Raw genomic sequence first — 14593 nt, 5'->3', positions numbered from 1 at the left:
TAAATAGTTGCCGTCATTCATATGTATGTTGGCAGGCCTTGGAGAAGTTGCAGTAAATAGTGTAAGCAGAGCTTCCAAGCTGAGGACATTGATTATCGTGCATAGTTGTACTTATTGTACTTCTTACTGCATACACCTGTATTTAAAACCTATTGCTTGCGTGCCTCTGTCTTGCGAGTAACTTTCAATTTGACATAGTCACATGTTCTATACTTTGTTGCCTGCTTTGTATTTTGATGCTATTGTTTGGGCACTCTTTTTAATTGCCACTGTTGATCTTTTAATCAGAAAAGTGAATTGTGACAGGTTACGTGGATGACCAAGTTAATCAAAATTTGACATTTGTTGAGAACACTTATGGAAGGTTGAAATTAATAAAACAATGACCTAGTATTCGTGCAGCAATGGGCTGCTTTCTTTGATAGTATGTAAAACATTTGTGAAACCTGCGTGCTATGCTTCAAGATAATAGAGGCAGAACCTACAGAAGTTTTTATGTGGCTGGCTTTTAGTCAGTTTAACATGCATGAACATTCAGCAGCTAAAAAAAAAAGAAAGCTGACTGTTTCTTGCTTACATATAAAACTTGGTATTTAATTGAAATTGTAGTAACTAAAGCATGATTTAAATGATATTTGGTGTTTTAGAAGTGCGTGCTGAGATATGAATTTGCTTAAGAGTGCACTACTATTAGTGGCTTTTAGTTTTGTGTATGGAGTAAAATCGCACTGAGAAAACTCTGCTGATGGCTTGTTAGGTATACGCTACGAAAGTCTGGTTTCTTAGCGCTTTGAGTTAAGCAAGCAAAATTTCATCAACCTGCCATTTCTTTGTGACAGTGTCCTTTATTTTTGGTGCTTGGATGATTACAGCAAGGATTATTATGCATCTCATTCATTCCTGAGCTGAGTTAATGAGATTGGAAAACTTGCAGATGCAGGGTGGGTGCAAGATGGGGCTGACGAGAGATCTCTGTGAGAGGCCTTTTACTGTGTGGAAGGGGCACTGAACAGGAGGAATAACGCAGTTTCGTCTAGTAGATTATTATTATTCACGGATGGTCAACTAATCGGTAATTAGTAGTCTGTTTTGTCTAGCACATTACTAAGCATCTGCTCATGGTAGGACGGGCCTGTTAAAAATTCCATGAGTGAAACACTTTAACTTGGTTTAAAAATTTTAAATAAGATGATGACAGTGACATTAACTCCCACCATCACCTATACTCTGTTTCAGACATGAGGTGCAACATTGTGGAAGCTACACAAAAAGTTTAATGACTAAAATGTATCACTCGGTGTGTTGCATCCGTGCCTTGCTGTGTGCCAAAAACGTGTACTCACCCGAGCGTGCATGTGAGGCTGCCGCATCAGGCTGCCAACAAAAGAACTTGGAACGAAACACAATGAAAAATAAATTGATCTAAAACAATGCATTAGATAACCGTATACCACAGTTTGTTTCTGAGGATTAAAACGTTTTTCATTCGATACTCAGCCTACATAAAGAACAGTTTCGCACAGTTACTATCAAGAACAACAAACTATTTCTAAGTGTGAACGCAGCCACTCCAAAATGTATCCCTAGCCTCCACAGCGTTGCACCCTATGTCTGAAACTGAGCATAGAGCATGCTATTTACATCTCCATTCTGTATCGCAGGGTGCGAAGACTTTGGATCCATAAGCATCGCCGTTAAGAGCGAGCCTCAAGATGACGCTGGCGAGCAGTGCCGCGAAGACGTTGGTCTCGTTGCCTTGCACCTAATGGGCAGCAATCAAGACACTGAATGCTCGGAGAAAGCCAGCCTTCCCCACCGTTGCGAGGTTTGCCATCAGCTCTTCAACACGGGGCAACGCCTACTCCAGCACTCCGTCGTGCATTCGCGAGAGTTGCCATTCTGGTGCGCCTGCTGCGGTGCCGCATTTGCGAGCCTCGATGACAAAGCAGAACACGAGAGCACGCATGCAGACAAGCGGCAGTACCGCTGCGTGCTGTGCTACAAGGTGTGCGGGCAAGAGTCTGTGCTCCGAGGGCACCTCCCAATCCACTACGGGCAGCCTGGATTCCATTGCCACCTGTGCCCTCTTGTGTGCGTAGTTTGGATATTCTCTTTGCCTTTTCATAGATACCTGTTGCATGAGAGTTCAAATTGTTATGGTAGTATAGCATGAAGGCAGCATGAGGGCCCTATAAAACAAAGACGTAGCACTGCTAACTGAAGTATTTATTTGACATATAGCCTTGTACAATGTGAAGTACGAAAAAAAAATAAGAGTCTTACTTTCATGGCTGTCTGCTATGAATAGGACGTGGTTACTGCAAGTTTGTGTATTTGTTTCGTGTGCTGTGAACTCTTGCTTGTACCAACCTCGGTAACTCAGTGTCCATGACGTTGCACTGCTCTGCATGAGGTCACAGGTTCATTGCTGGCCCTGGCGGTTGTATTGCGATAGGTTTGAAATGCAAAAATGCTTATGGTGCCATGCATTAGTGGACGTTAAGGGACCCCAGATGGTCCAAATTAATCTGGTGTCCCCCACTACGGCATGCCTCATAATCGGATTGTGGTTTCGGCACGTAAGACCGCAGAATTTTGGGCACATTACCCAAGGTTTAGTGCACATGCATGTTAACATTTTTAGCATAGATTTTTCTTTAAAGCGAATAGCTTTCATTGGCCCTTTCGGCCGTTTTCGTAATTGGTCGACGGTGGATTGGCACTCAGTAGTCGGTGCTTGTGTTCTGCAAGGAAAACATTTCTTCATTTGCCCTCTCTTGTTCTCTGTCTTGCTCGATCACTCTTTGTTTGCTTGTTCGTGCGTTCATTTGGGCTGTTCGCTTACATTGATACTTATTGTCAATGCTATCTGCATAACCTTTATTTATTCCTTTTTTTTCCCTTTTCTTTTTTCTTCCAACGTTTGTCCTTCCTGAGTTGATTCTTCTTATTGCATGTTTAAAATCTTCATAGTAGCCTGTTAAAAAATTTAATATTCGATTAAATATCTATAAACCATGTTACTCAGTCCATGTATTTATTTTGTGGTATTTTACCATATTTACTCGATTCCAATGTGCACATTTTTCCCATGAAGATGGGCTTGAAAATTTTCCGCACGTTGCCATAAGTGTTGTCCAAATCGCAACCCTCATCTGTTTGCCCATTGAGCGAGTAAAATACAGTACTTTGACATATACGCAACATCTTTAAAGCTAGGCCTAACAGCAATGCAGTCCAAGTTGTCCAACTTGCTGTTGTCTTGAAAAATAGTGGTGAAGACAAATGAGTGCTTTTGATTTCAGTTTGTTCCATTTATGGTTTGAAATGCACGGTACGGACCAGTGTTAAGGGGAACACCTGAATATGCAGCACATGATAATTTTTTTCTTCTGACAGTGGTGCAATTTCCCGGCTTTGCAGGAGATAACTTGTGTTTGGTAGCGGTGGCACTTACCCGTGCATCCATGCTGTGCATCGACGTAGTTTCGGCTGGCACTGGCAACTGGAGTGTTTGTGAAGTGATAGCCGCCACACTGAACACCCATTGCATCAGTTAAATCTTTTTGTGTGCTAGCGTAATTGTCCTTTTTATCCCTCTTCCTTCTTTCTGTCTTATGTGTGTTGCGCTATTAATGCCGATAGCATCTTCTCACACTCGCGGCAGTTTTATTTCCGGCTACCTAGCTTATCCACCTGTCCCACCGAAAATATGGGCCAATCTCAGAGACAGTGCAGTAAAAAAATGCGAGCCATTGGCATGGGTATGCGTCACTGGGTGTGTGCCGCTCTTTGGTGAACCTCTTTGACGCCAACTTGGGTCACTGCCTTGGGTCACTGTGTATGTGTCATTGGGCATGCCTGGACTTCATGGCGATGCCATCAGAAGGTGCAGCATGTCTGGAAGAAAGTGTGAGAAGGGAGCCCGGCTGTAGCACATGCCTCATACATGAGGTACACCTCATACATGACGGCTATCTGCACAGTTAGATAATCATCGTTGATCAGTTCTGCCCGACTTTTATATATATATTCACCCTGTCTTGTCCCCCCCCCCCCTCTCAGGTTTCCTATACGGCAGCAGCTGACAAGGCACTTATGCAGCCACAGCACAAATACTCCCTTTGCGTGCAAACAGTGCAGTGCATCCTTTGCCCACAAGGAGTCGTTGACAAGACACATCAAGACGCACCAAGGCGACCGACGCTTCAACTGCTCGCACTGTCCCAAGGCATTCTTCCAGCGGTTCCAGCTGTCTCTGCATCAGAGAATCCACACCGGAGAGCGGCCATTCACCTGCGACATCTGCAAGAAGAGCTTTGTGCAGAAGGCTCACATGGTCCTGCACCGACAGGGACATTTGAAACCAGCCAATGTTCGGGTGTTGTACTCGTAGGCCTTTCGGTTGCATCACATTGGCCTTGAAAAAGCATTTCCGGTGGGGCACCTGTGACAAGTCTGTGTGCGAATGTCATGCAGTTGTGCTTTTGGTGACAAAAGACAGGTGTTAGCGACCAAACGTCCACATAGACTCAGACGTAAGCTGCTTCTGCCATGATTCCATTTGGTCGTTGTGCAGATTGTCACATGCAGAACTAACTAACATTCAGTTTTCATCCTCGTGGGCTTCTTAGTCACATCACGCTAGCCTTGAAAGCAGCTCTACTCTTAGAATTACATTGTCTGTATAGTAACTTTTAGTGTTGTGCGTTGCTGGTACACACATACAAGTGAATTGAACATCTGCCATCTTAGACTGTCACTATAGGTGATGCTCTTGATGCCTTCCATACTGGTAGAGTTAATTGCCAAGAATTTTCTTTACATGCTTTAGGATAGCTCCAGGCCTAGGTATAGTATTTCTCTGCATTCATATATTCGAGAATCAGTGGGCATGTATTGCCATTTATTCTGCCCAGCAATTAAGTGTTTATCTGTGCCTCTCTTTTTTTAGGCAGTCCTCTACATATTTCAGTTTGACTTGCTCACATTTATTTACATTGGACACCAAATGGATAGCATTAGTAAATGTAAGCTCAATAGTCAGTTTTAACTTGTCGAATGCATGCACATACACAATAGCAGATTCTTATCTGAGAGCAGGCAGTGCTTTTTTGTTTATCTTTCACGTGTGGGGGAAGCTGAATCTCATGTTAACTCTAAACTGTGTAAGCAAAAGTAACAAATTTTTATACCTAAGGGAAGTGGCCTTTTCTAACAATGTTTTTTTTTATTATTATTATGGTCTTGGCATTTTATGAGCTTCTCATTTACGAGTATAGTCATGAAATACTGATATACGTGCGTGCTGTGACTCTTCCAGCATCATGTCCTCGTTTGCCGCCATGTAAAACGGCGCATAGTAAGCAGTTCATGCCTGCTGTTAGGCAATGCTGCCAAACCGAAGGTACATCCACATTGTTCTGCACAATGACTGTGCTGCAATTCCAAATGACACATGTTCCACATAACTTTTGAAGGAATGCTAAAGCTGAATCTTAAGCTAAAGTGACAAGAGTTGCAATAGTCCTAAAGTGGCACTTTTACCGAGAACATAATTTTCCAAACCCCAAAAAATGACACACTCGGCAGGACTCGCACCGCCACTATGATAGCATGGTAAAATGCAGTACCAGCTTCTGCTATGTAAATGTGTTGTGTTCGTGATTGGTAATGGTTTGTGATAGAGGACACCAAAAGAGATTGAGGAGAACTAAGGACACCATAGTGAGCAATCGACTGAAAAATGATGAGTGTAAGATAGATGTGAAAATGGCAGCACGAGCTAGAGAGCAAACATGGGTAGTTGATTTTCAAATTGACATTAAGAGGGTAAAGTTGCATTTGTGCAGCTCGTGCATTGTATAGAACAGATCAATCGATAGTCTACTTGAATAGCAGAACGGGGCTAAGGGTAGCTAAATGCAGTTGAAAATGACAGAGGTCTAGGCGATGGAACTAAAGAACGTGCAGTTGTAAGATGAAGTTTGCTCCAGGTCTGGTAGTAGCTGCAAATTGCTGAAGGAGGTCTTCATCTTGTAGTGGAACTGTATAGGCTGATGATTCAGCATAATTGGGCTTCGATTTGATGGGGAACTTGGCTTGGCAACACTGTAGAAAGCAGCGCAAGCAGACTTTAAGCTAACGAGCCTTCAAGCGTAACGGCACACTGTGCAAGGTCGAAGGCAGCTGTGCTTTGGACCACGTGTAGCATGGCCCTGGAGGTGTAGTGGTTTCCAAACATAAGATGCCGGTTTCGTGCGTTACATTTTAGCTTGCTAGCAGCTATCAAGCGTGCGGTAACATTGTTCCACGAAATAAGCTGCTGCACTCTTCACGCATCATAAAGCCACATGTTCACACTGTGAATGTGCGAGCCATCAAATTGCGGAGTGGAAGATGATAAATCCGGCAGTGTAGTCACCACTGCTGCAAGGTGAAGTAGCTGCTGGAGCAACAAGACTCTGTACTGTGACTTGGTCGAGAGCCAACATTGATGCAGTGGTCGGAGCGGACGCACCGAATTCCACTGAATCAGTTAACCCATGCCGCTGCCGAATGTCAGCTTCCAATCGCTGAATTAAGTCCTCTTTCAAACCAGTGGCATCCAGCTGGCCATGTGCCAACTTTTCCCGTTTCGATGTGCCATTTTCCCGTTTCCTGTTTCCCATTCCTCCCCCCCCCCCCCCCCCCCGTTTTGACCTTCTCCCCACTTTTCGATGTGAGATGCTCCCATAAAATTCTCGCCATATTATTCTGCAGAGCCTCCTACGTAAAGTTAGGCATTAACTGAGAAAAACACTGCAGGATTTCTTTGCACTTGAGGAAATCCACTACCGCTAAAAAGGATTGAACTGAGAAATTATGGTTTTGCCTTGATATCAGGCGTTCCACAGACAAGTGCATGCAGACAAGCACGAAGAGAAGAGTGAGCGACAGGAACCACTTTAGCCAAAAAGGCAGACTAATGAAAGCCGGCTTCTTTACCAGTCATTTGGCGGACTGGCATAGCTGAGTAGCTGGGCTGAGGGTCAGGCTTTGTCCGCGCCGTATGTGAAGGCTGGACGTAAAGGCTGGGGGCATTCACTTGGCTTGGCAAGTTAAGGCAACAAAAGTTCTTGAACAGAACACAATTAATACATTACTTGGCCGAAACGCATCCTTCTGCAGCTGTGGCAGACAGATATATATAACCAAACTGAAGATAACAGAATCCAGATATTGTTGACAGGCAGTTTAAAATATGTGCAAGTTAAATAGAGGAATAGGCTTCATGTACAAGTGCTAAAATTTAGAATCGGGGATAAAAATTTTAATTTTTGCAGCAAATTATTATTTAGTGCAGATATACATGCTTGCCCCCCTTTTTTTATTACATCAGTGCCACACACATTTCGTAAAGTGGGTGAGAAAATATAGTTCAACGTGCAATTTTGTATTGAACTCTAATGAACCAGTTGAAACCAATTCAAACAAAACTGATATGTCTGAACTGTAACCCCAAATGAAAAAAAAGTTTTAGTTCAACAACCTACCTAGCATAATAAGCTGTCTCAAAGAGTTTCTGTGACCACACATCAAGCAGCAGTTACTATCAATGCTGTCACAACCTCAGTACTAAACTTAAGTGTGTTTGGCATGGTTTAACTGCTCACAGTCCCATGCTTTCTGCCAGTGGAATATGTAATTTAGAGCCCTGGGTCATGCTGTCTTAAAGTTTCCTCAAAGTCCTTGGTGTGGTGTTTAGGCTCACAAGAATGTCTCCATTTTCTGATGGTCCTCTTCCTCAATTCTCATGTTCCTTCATCATATCATGAAATGCAAAACTCCACATGTGGCTTCCTGTTTCCAACTACTACTCCACCTCATCTTGTTGTCTGAGTGGCATTTGGAGACGGAGGCCTCAGAATAGGCCACTTATTAATTCATATGATATAACAATTATATTCATTGCAAGCTGAGTGTTGAGGAGGCTGTACGAAAATGTCAAGTTCTATAAGTAGTTAATAATCTCGCAGGAGTGCCAACCAACACGATACTCACCACCATGTCATGGAGAGCACATGCGAAAGTAGTGACAGTAAGCTCATGTGCATAGAGCATCCTCTCGTCCGAGCATTGTCTGCTTGCACTATTACATTCAGCAAGTCTAGCCCTTGCTGGTTATCAGATCTACGTCCTACAACCGCTTATTGTAACTATTGTGTGCACACAAGAGCCACAGTACATGACACTTAAGTGCAGCAGATGGGAACTATGCATTGCTTGCTCAAAAGCACATGTGAGCATTTGTGCTTCCAATGGAACTACATCGAGCTGATTGGAATACCTTAGCAGATGATGCTTGGACCACGGGTTGCTCCACTCACACGCACTTACTTGGCGCTTTTGCATATTGCATATGTGCTCCTTGACACTACATTACCATTGTGTCAGTTGGCATTCCTGCAAGATTATTAAGAACTTAGAGAGCTATACATTATCTGAGCACTGGTGATGCTACTGAACAGTGTGCCACATTTTCGTCAGTCACAAACATGCTGACTCAAATTCCGGAGGATGCACATCTCTCCTGTTTGGTGCAGTCTTCCTGCTGCCTTCATTGTGAGAGTTGTGGCATTCAAAAGATAGTGAGGATGCTGCTCAAGCCGGCTTTCTGTTATCTTTATTATGATTGACATTGTGCCTGTGGTAAGCCATTAATAGCCCCCATGGAACCATGCAGTGTAATGCTGTGGCCATGGTCATCGGCCTTAGTTAACTGCAGGTAACTGGGGCCAGCACATTGTGTTTAGCAGTAGGCTAGAACTGTTTAGGCAGTTCCAGTTGCTCATTCTGTAGAACTGCATAATTTCATTGCAAATGGATGTAATTTGTAAGAAACATTATGCGCATAAGACGCAGTGTTATCATTGAGCAAAATTATGTGTGCAATTGCGTGCGCAGTTTCTCTTACCATGCGTTTTATTAACATATGAGGAGGGACCTCAGATGTTGTACTTTTGTCCTTGAGCTTTTGCATGAGCTTGTTGGTGCTGATGTACCAATAAATGTTTCCATATGCTTCGTTCTGCTTTTGAAGTTTTTCACATGAAAATGTGAACTGCTCGAGTTGCAGTACAGAATGAACTTAACATTGATACATTTGATTTCATATCTGCATTTTATACCTGCATGTCATACGTAGGGAAAGGCAGAAATTGTGAACACACTCATGCATCTTACACTTGAACCTCCCTGATGCCATAAACATTAGTTGCACGTTAGCCTCAATAATTTAAAGTAAATTATGTTGGCTATAAGAAGACAGCTTTGTGAAGCATGAAAAAAAAACAAAGGAAGACGTCTCTGCATGTTTTGCTGTGAATGACATCTAAGCACACAAACGCAGTTGTGCTGGGTTAGTTCACGACATAGATGTCAATGGTGGCTTCAACACAGTGTCATTATACTTCAGTTTTTGTTATGTACTGCAAACAACCACATTCACAGACACGGCATGACAATTTTGTGTTTCTGAGCACGTGACTGACATTCTAAAGCAAGACAAATTTGTTGCACGCTTCTTTGTAAATGTTGCATGCTGCTTTATTCAATAAACCTTTTCACTTGACAAAAATGCAACATTCTTGATATAGCAGACATATAATGTGAACAAGGCTAACGTCCAGTGTCTTTCATGTGACCGCTAGAACATTAACACATTACCTACCTCTCGTTGTTTCTCTTGGTTGTCAAAATGTGCCCAAAAAATCACTTGCAAAACTAATGTTTTCGAAAATTCCACATGAGTTGTTCTTGTTTGCTTTGTTGTTGTTATTGCTATGTGCGTCTGAGACATTGCTGAGCTGTCATGATCCTTTAGCCTTGGATGTTCACAGGCCATCCAATCAAGAGCCATGCATGTTTAACCAAAGCATGACAGTGTTTTCATACACAAGTTCCACTAAGCACGTGCCGCCTGTGGTGATTGCATACCTTCAGCCTGACTTTTGATGGGTTATTTCTAGAAAAATAGTCAGCTTTGAGTTTGTTTTAAATTGTCCCTTCTGTTATAATTGTAGACTTTGTTACCTTAGGCCGCTTATTTAACAAAAGATCTAGCAGCAAGCATAGGTTAAAATTTTGTGCTGTTTTGTGACATTTTAATGCATAAACTTTAATACGGTAAACTGGAGAGTACATCTACATTATTGTGTACACTCGCTATGGGCAGGATGCTTTCTGGAGGCATATGGTGGCAGTTACAAACAATAGTGTGTATTAAGGCAGGCTTTGGGGATGCTACAGTAAATAGGCTGAGCAATGCTTGAATTGACCTTTACATTTGCATGTATTTATGTGTCTTTGTTTGAAATGTATTACTTGTACTTGTGCTGTGAGCAAGTTTCACTTTTGCCCACTTCACTTGTTGCCTGCTTTGTATTTGATTATCTTTTGTGGCCTCTCATTGTAGTAATTTCCGCCCTTGATCTTCTAAAATGCAGAAGCAAGCAGAAGTAACTCAACAAATATAAAGGCACACATTGATGCAGCCAAGAGAGAGAATGATCGACCAAGGGCAAAATGTCTAAGATTTCAGATAGGTTATTTGTGGGAGGTGGAAGCAAATAAAACACTGCGACGTGCATTCACCCATCATGAGGCTGTTTTCTTTAGCAGGGTGTATCACTCGGGTGAAAGTTTGTCAATGTTAGTTTGTCAAAGTTTGTCAATGTTACCCACGGAGACGAACAGGGCAAAACGTACAGTAGCTCTTATGTGCCTGGATTTCATTCAGACTGACATGTGTGGGCATTTAGCCACGTAATTTTTTTTAAAAATTGGATCCCTTTGGTGCATTTTACAGATCCTGTAAAAGCATGGCCACGGTCATCATTTTAACATCTTTATCACATAAGGTACATGCTGAAATATAAATGTTTGAGAATGCACTATGCTGGCTTTTAGTTTTTACGTATTGAGTGAAAACACCTTGGGTAAAACTCTGCTAGTGGCTCGCTAGATATATCAGCTACAAGTCCAAGTGCTGTAATGAAGGGAAAGAACATTTCAGCGAGCCACCATTTTATGATGGTGTCCTGTAATTGCTTGCTGATGCCCTTAAGACCATAGTAATGACTTTGATGCAACATGCTACTGCCTAGTAGTAAACCTATGAAATAAGGAAATTTGCAGGTATACAGTGAGCTTAATTGATGCAAGCTAGAGCTAACCCAAGGTCTCTGGGAGAGGCCTTTGTCCTAAAGTAGACTATGGGACACCATGGTTAAGCAATAAATCACTTTTGTCTGATGCAATGTTATTTTAGAATGCCATTTGCACTTGTTTAGTATGAGTTTAGTATGGTAGCTGAGATAGCGAAGGCAAAACCTTGCTTCCTAGTGTGGTTCCGGCCTTTTTTTTTTTTATACATGATCAACTAGTGCCACTCGGGCATAGTCAGAACTTGTGGCATCACAGAGACTGAGTGCAGGAATGTTTATTTGCCATCACTGTCTGTCTTATGTTATGTTCTTTCTGTTATGCTAAGCAGCCACTCTGAGTAAGACTGGCCTGTTAAGAATTCTAAGAGTGTAACCATTTATATATGATTGACCTTAACATTTGTCTTCGGGGTTATATTAAAATATGATAGTGACATTAGATAGTGACAACAAGATAATGGAAAGATATACTGGACAGTTGGGCGCCTCCCTTTAGGCCCATCTTGTTAAAAATTTGTTGAAAAGTTTTTCTTAGTTTATCACTTTCCTGTCTTAGTGCTCATCACTGTACCTTTGTTAATCTCTCAGGGCAAGTGTTCTCCCGCAGGGGCGTCTGTGATTTGCAGGCGTTTGGTGGGTTGCGACACCACGGACCCGAGCACGTGTGGTTGTGAGCACATATGGGAGCTTATGGTGCAGGGTGTGTTGTCGGCGTGTTACTAAAACCATAGGTAGTAGTCGTGTAGTATCACAGAACGCTTGACACACGCATCAATCAACCTGGTGCACGGCAGTCGCAAGCCAACAGAATGACTGAGTCACCAACAGCCTGGTGCATGACATATTGGCCATGCTTTCCTCCTCCTCTGTGTTTCGCTGCACTCGTCATGGGATAAGCCTGGTCCCTTGCTGTTGCTTCTTTCTAAACATGGCATGCCCTTTTCATTTTGTCTCTCCTTTTCCATCGTTTAAACCTGTTAGCAAGACATTCGCGGCGCTTTACCCAGGCTGACTGATTCACACCCTGCTGATGTCACGTTGCCACCTTCTTCGACTTTTGTGATACACAAAAGGGACCAAGCTGAGCTTGCCTGAAGCCACTCTATTCGGTGCATGTTTTGGATTGCTCTCATGAGAAACGGGAATTATTCATGTTTCTTTTTTTTTTGTGTGTTCAAGAAACTTAGGTCTCATGCCATGATTACAGATTTTGCAGCTATACAAGTGAAACAAGGAAGGCAAGACAAATATGTGGCATCAGCATTCCTTTAATGCTTTCTTGGTCCAAATATTGTTTTTGGCATTGCAAGCACATATATTGTGGTCTGGAGAGACAAACAAGAGAGGAAAGGCCAAGAGGTTAACCACATGCACGTCCGATTTGCTACCCCGCACTGGGGGAAGAGGATATATAAGTATGAAAAGACAGAGCACAGTTTCTTGCACATATTAATGAGCACGCTGAATCTATAAATGGTCACCAAGACCGGTTCGCTTGAGGTACTGCTATAAGTTTTCGCAGCTCTCATTGTTCTCGATGTGCACAGCCATAGTCCAAGAATCTTCATTTCCAAAAGTGATCTAGAGTCCAGCCAATTCAATGCTGTCCAGACAAGTTCACACTTAATGTCGCATCGGTGACAGAGACACAAAATGCGCTTAATAGTGATATAAAGAAAGCTTTCAAAAATATGCAGTGTAGCATTTTGTAATTTTATGTGTGTCTTCAACTCCGGAATTCAATGTAACTATTGGAAATTTACTCCTTGGGTAGAGCCAGTGAAAATTTGCACTTTCTGCTACAAGCAAAAGAATTACTGTGTTTTATGCGCCTGCAGGTTTCCCACGAAGGAGCAGCTTTCGAGACACGTATGCAACCCTGGCTGGGAGACAAGCAGTACTAGCAGGCAGTGGCATTTGCTGAGGTGACATTGTATTTGAAAGGCAGGAAGATGCACTAGAAAGTTATCGCAGAGCACAAGTGCCTTCACTGCCTCAAGTCCTTCCACCAATGGTCCAATCTCGTGAAGCAAGATAGGACTCACACATGAAAGCAGCTATTCCTCTGCGACCTGTGTGGGAAGGCATTCCACGCAGCGTGCTTACTTGGAAGAGCTCTACCGGAAATGTACCGAACAATTAAGTGCCCCACCATTGTCTTAACAGGCTCCAAGGCTGCAACAGACAGATCCAGAAATAGCCCTACCGTCAATGTGTGCTAGAAGTGTGCAGAAGAGTGTCGCATAGTTGCGTGTTGTGTTGTTCTAGCTGTGCATTGCTGCATTCAGGATTGTGTTGCACATCATCCACTTTCCATTGCTCTAGTCACATGTTATACCGTTTAGGTGCATTGCCCTTTATTTTCAGCACTACAGGAACAACCTGTGTACCTAGCGCACAGCACGAGTTCCCATCATGGCCAACTAGTGCACGACCATTAAGCATTTAAAAAAGTTGATTCCCTCCTATATTTTCCTCATCATTGAATTAGAGGTTTAATGTGGGCGTAACTTGGAGGCCAGCCAACGCACGCATACTTAAATGCTTGAGTTCATTTGATAACAAATTTCTTTTCATTTCAAATCAGTCTTTCAAATCTATTTAAAAGCAGGAGTTAAACACTTTCCTGTGTCCTTTTCATCCCCTTGCCCCCTTCCTCATTTATCAGCATGTTAGCAAGCATACTATTATGAACATCGATTCTTTCACAATTTATTTTTCAATCTGGCAATGAAGAAAATGGCTTTAAATGACATATGCAAGGTCTTCATTATTCTTGTTCTGTTGCCATGCTGTTTTTGACAGCAAACATTTTTATATTCTAAACCAACTAAAGCTCATCTTAGAAATTGGACGCTTACAAGTTACAGCAGCATGAAGTGTTTGCAATTTGTTTGTTTTCCTTTCCACAGTCTCCCATGTATTTGATTGTTACCTTAACCTTTCAGGCACACAAATTTCTCGGCTTCAGCTTGTCTAACAACCAGCCACACTAAAATGCCACATCAAATTTGCAAAGAACCCAGCTGAACAGGCAACCTACTTTCTTTTCAGCCACAGACATCTGGCTTCGGCCTGTTCATGGTCACTTATAATTAGTTCACTAACTTTTCGATACCCAAATGTGTCTGTCTGTGCTACTGCACATTGTCTCATAAGAAGTGAACTGAATTTCACATGCTTTGTTTATTTCTGCAAAACTGGTGTGCATTGTGGTGAAGTCTATAATCTGGCCATGATAAGGTGTTCTTAATAGAAACTGTAACGAATGCTCACCTTCAAGCCCTCGCACTACTACACCTGCTCAATCTAGGTTCTTCCTTTGTTTTTCTTTTTTCCTCTGAGAAATTGATCGTCACTTTATAAAAAATTAGTCAGCTTCGTTA

At 42.4% G+C, this 14593-nt stretch overlaps 1 long non-coding RNA gene across 2 annotated transcripts; it reads left to right on the top strand.

The window, feature by feature from the left end:
• The first annotated feature begins 1665 nt into the window (after positions 1-1665).
• Positions 1666-13699, top strand: LOC139061173 (uncharacterized). 2 transcript variants are annotated; one of them, XR_011515238.1, is made up of 3 exons: positions 1666-2091; positions 4066-4538; positions 13046-13699. It is a non-coding gene; the product is annotated as an uncharacterized lncRNA (long non-coding RNA). The 2 variants fall into 2 exon arrangements; XR_011515237.1 differs by lacking the exon at positions 13046-13699 and having other exon boundaries at positions 4066-9067.
• The last annotated feature ends 894 nt before the right edge of the window (positions 13700-14593 follow it).

This window comes from Dermacentor albipictus, chromosome 6 (genome assembly GCF_038994185.2).
Source record: "Dermacentor albipictus isolate Rhodes 1998 colony chromosome 6, USDA_Dalb.pri_finalv2, whole genome shotgun sequence".
Taxonomy (NCBI): Eukaryota; Metazoa; Arthropoda; class Arachnida; order Ixodida; family Ixodidae; genus Dermacentor; species Dermacentor albipictus.
Note: the sequence above shows the minus strand (reverse complement) of the source record. Positions and strands in the feature narration are given on the sequence as shown.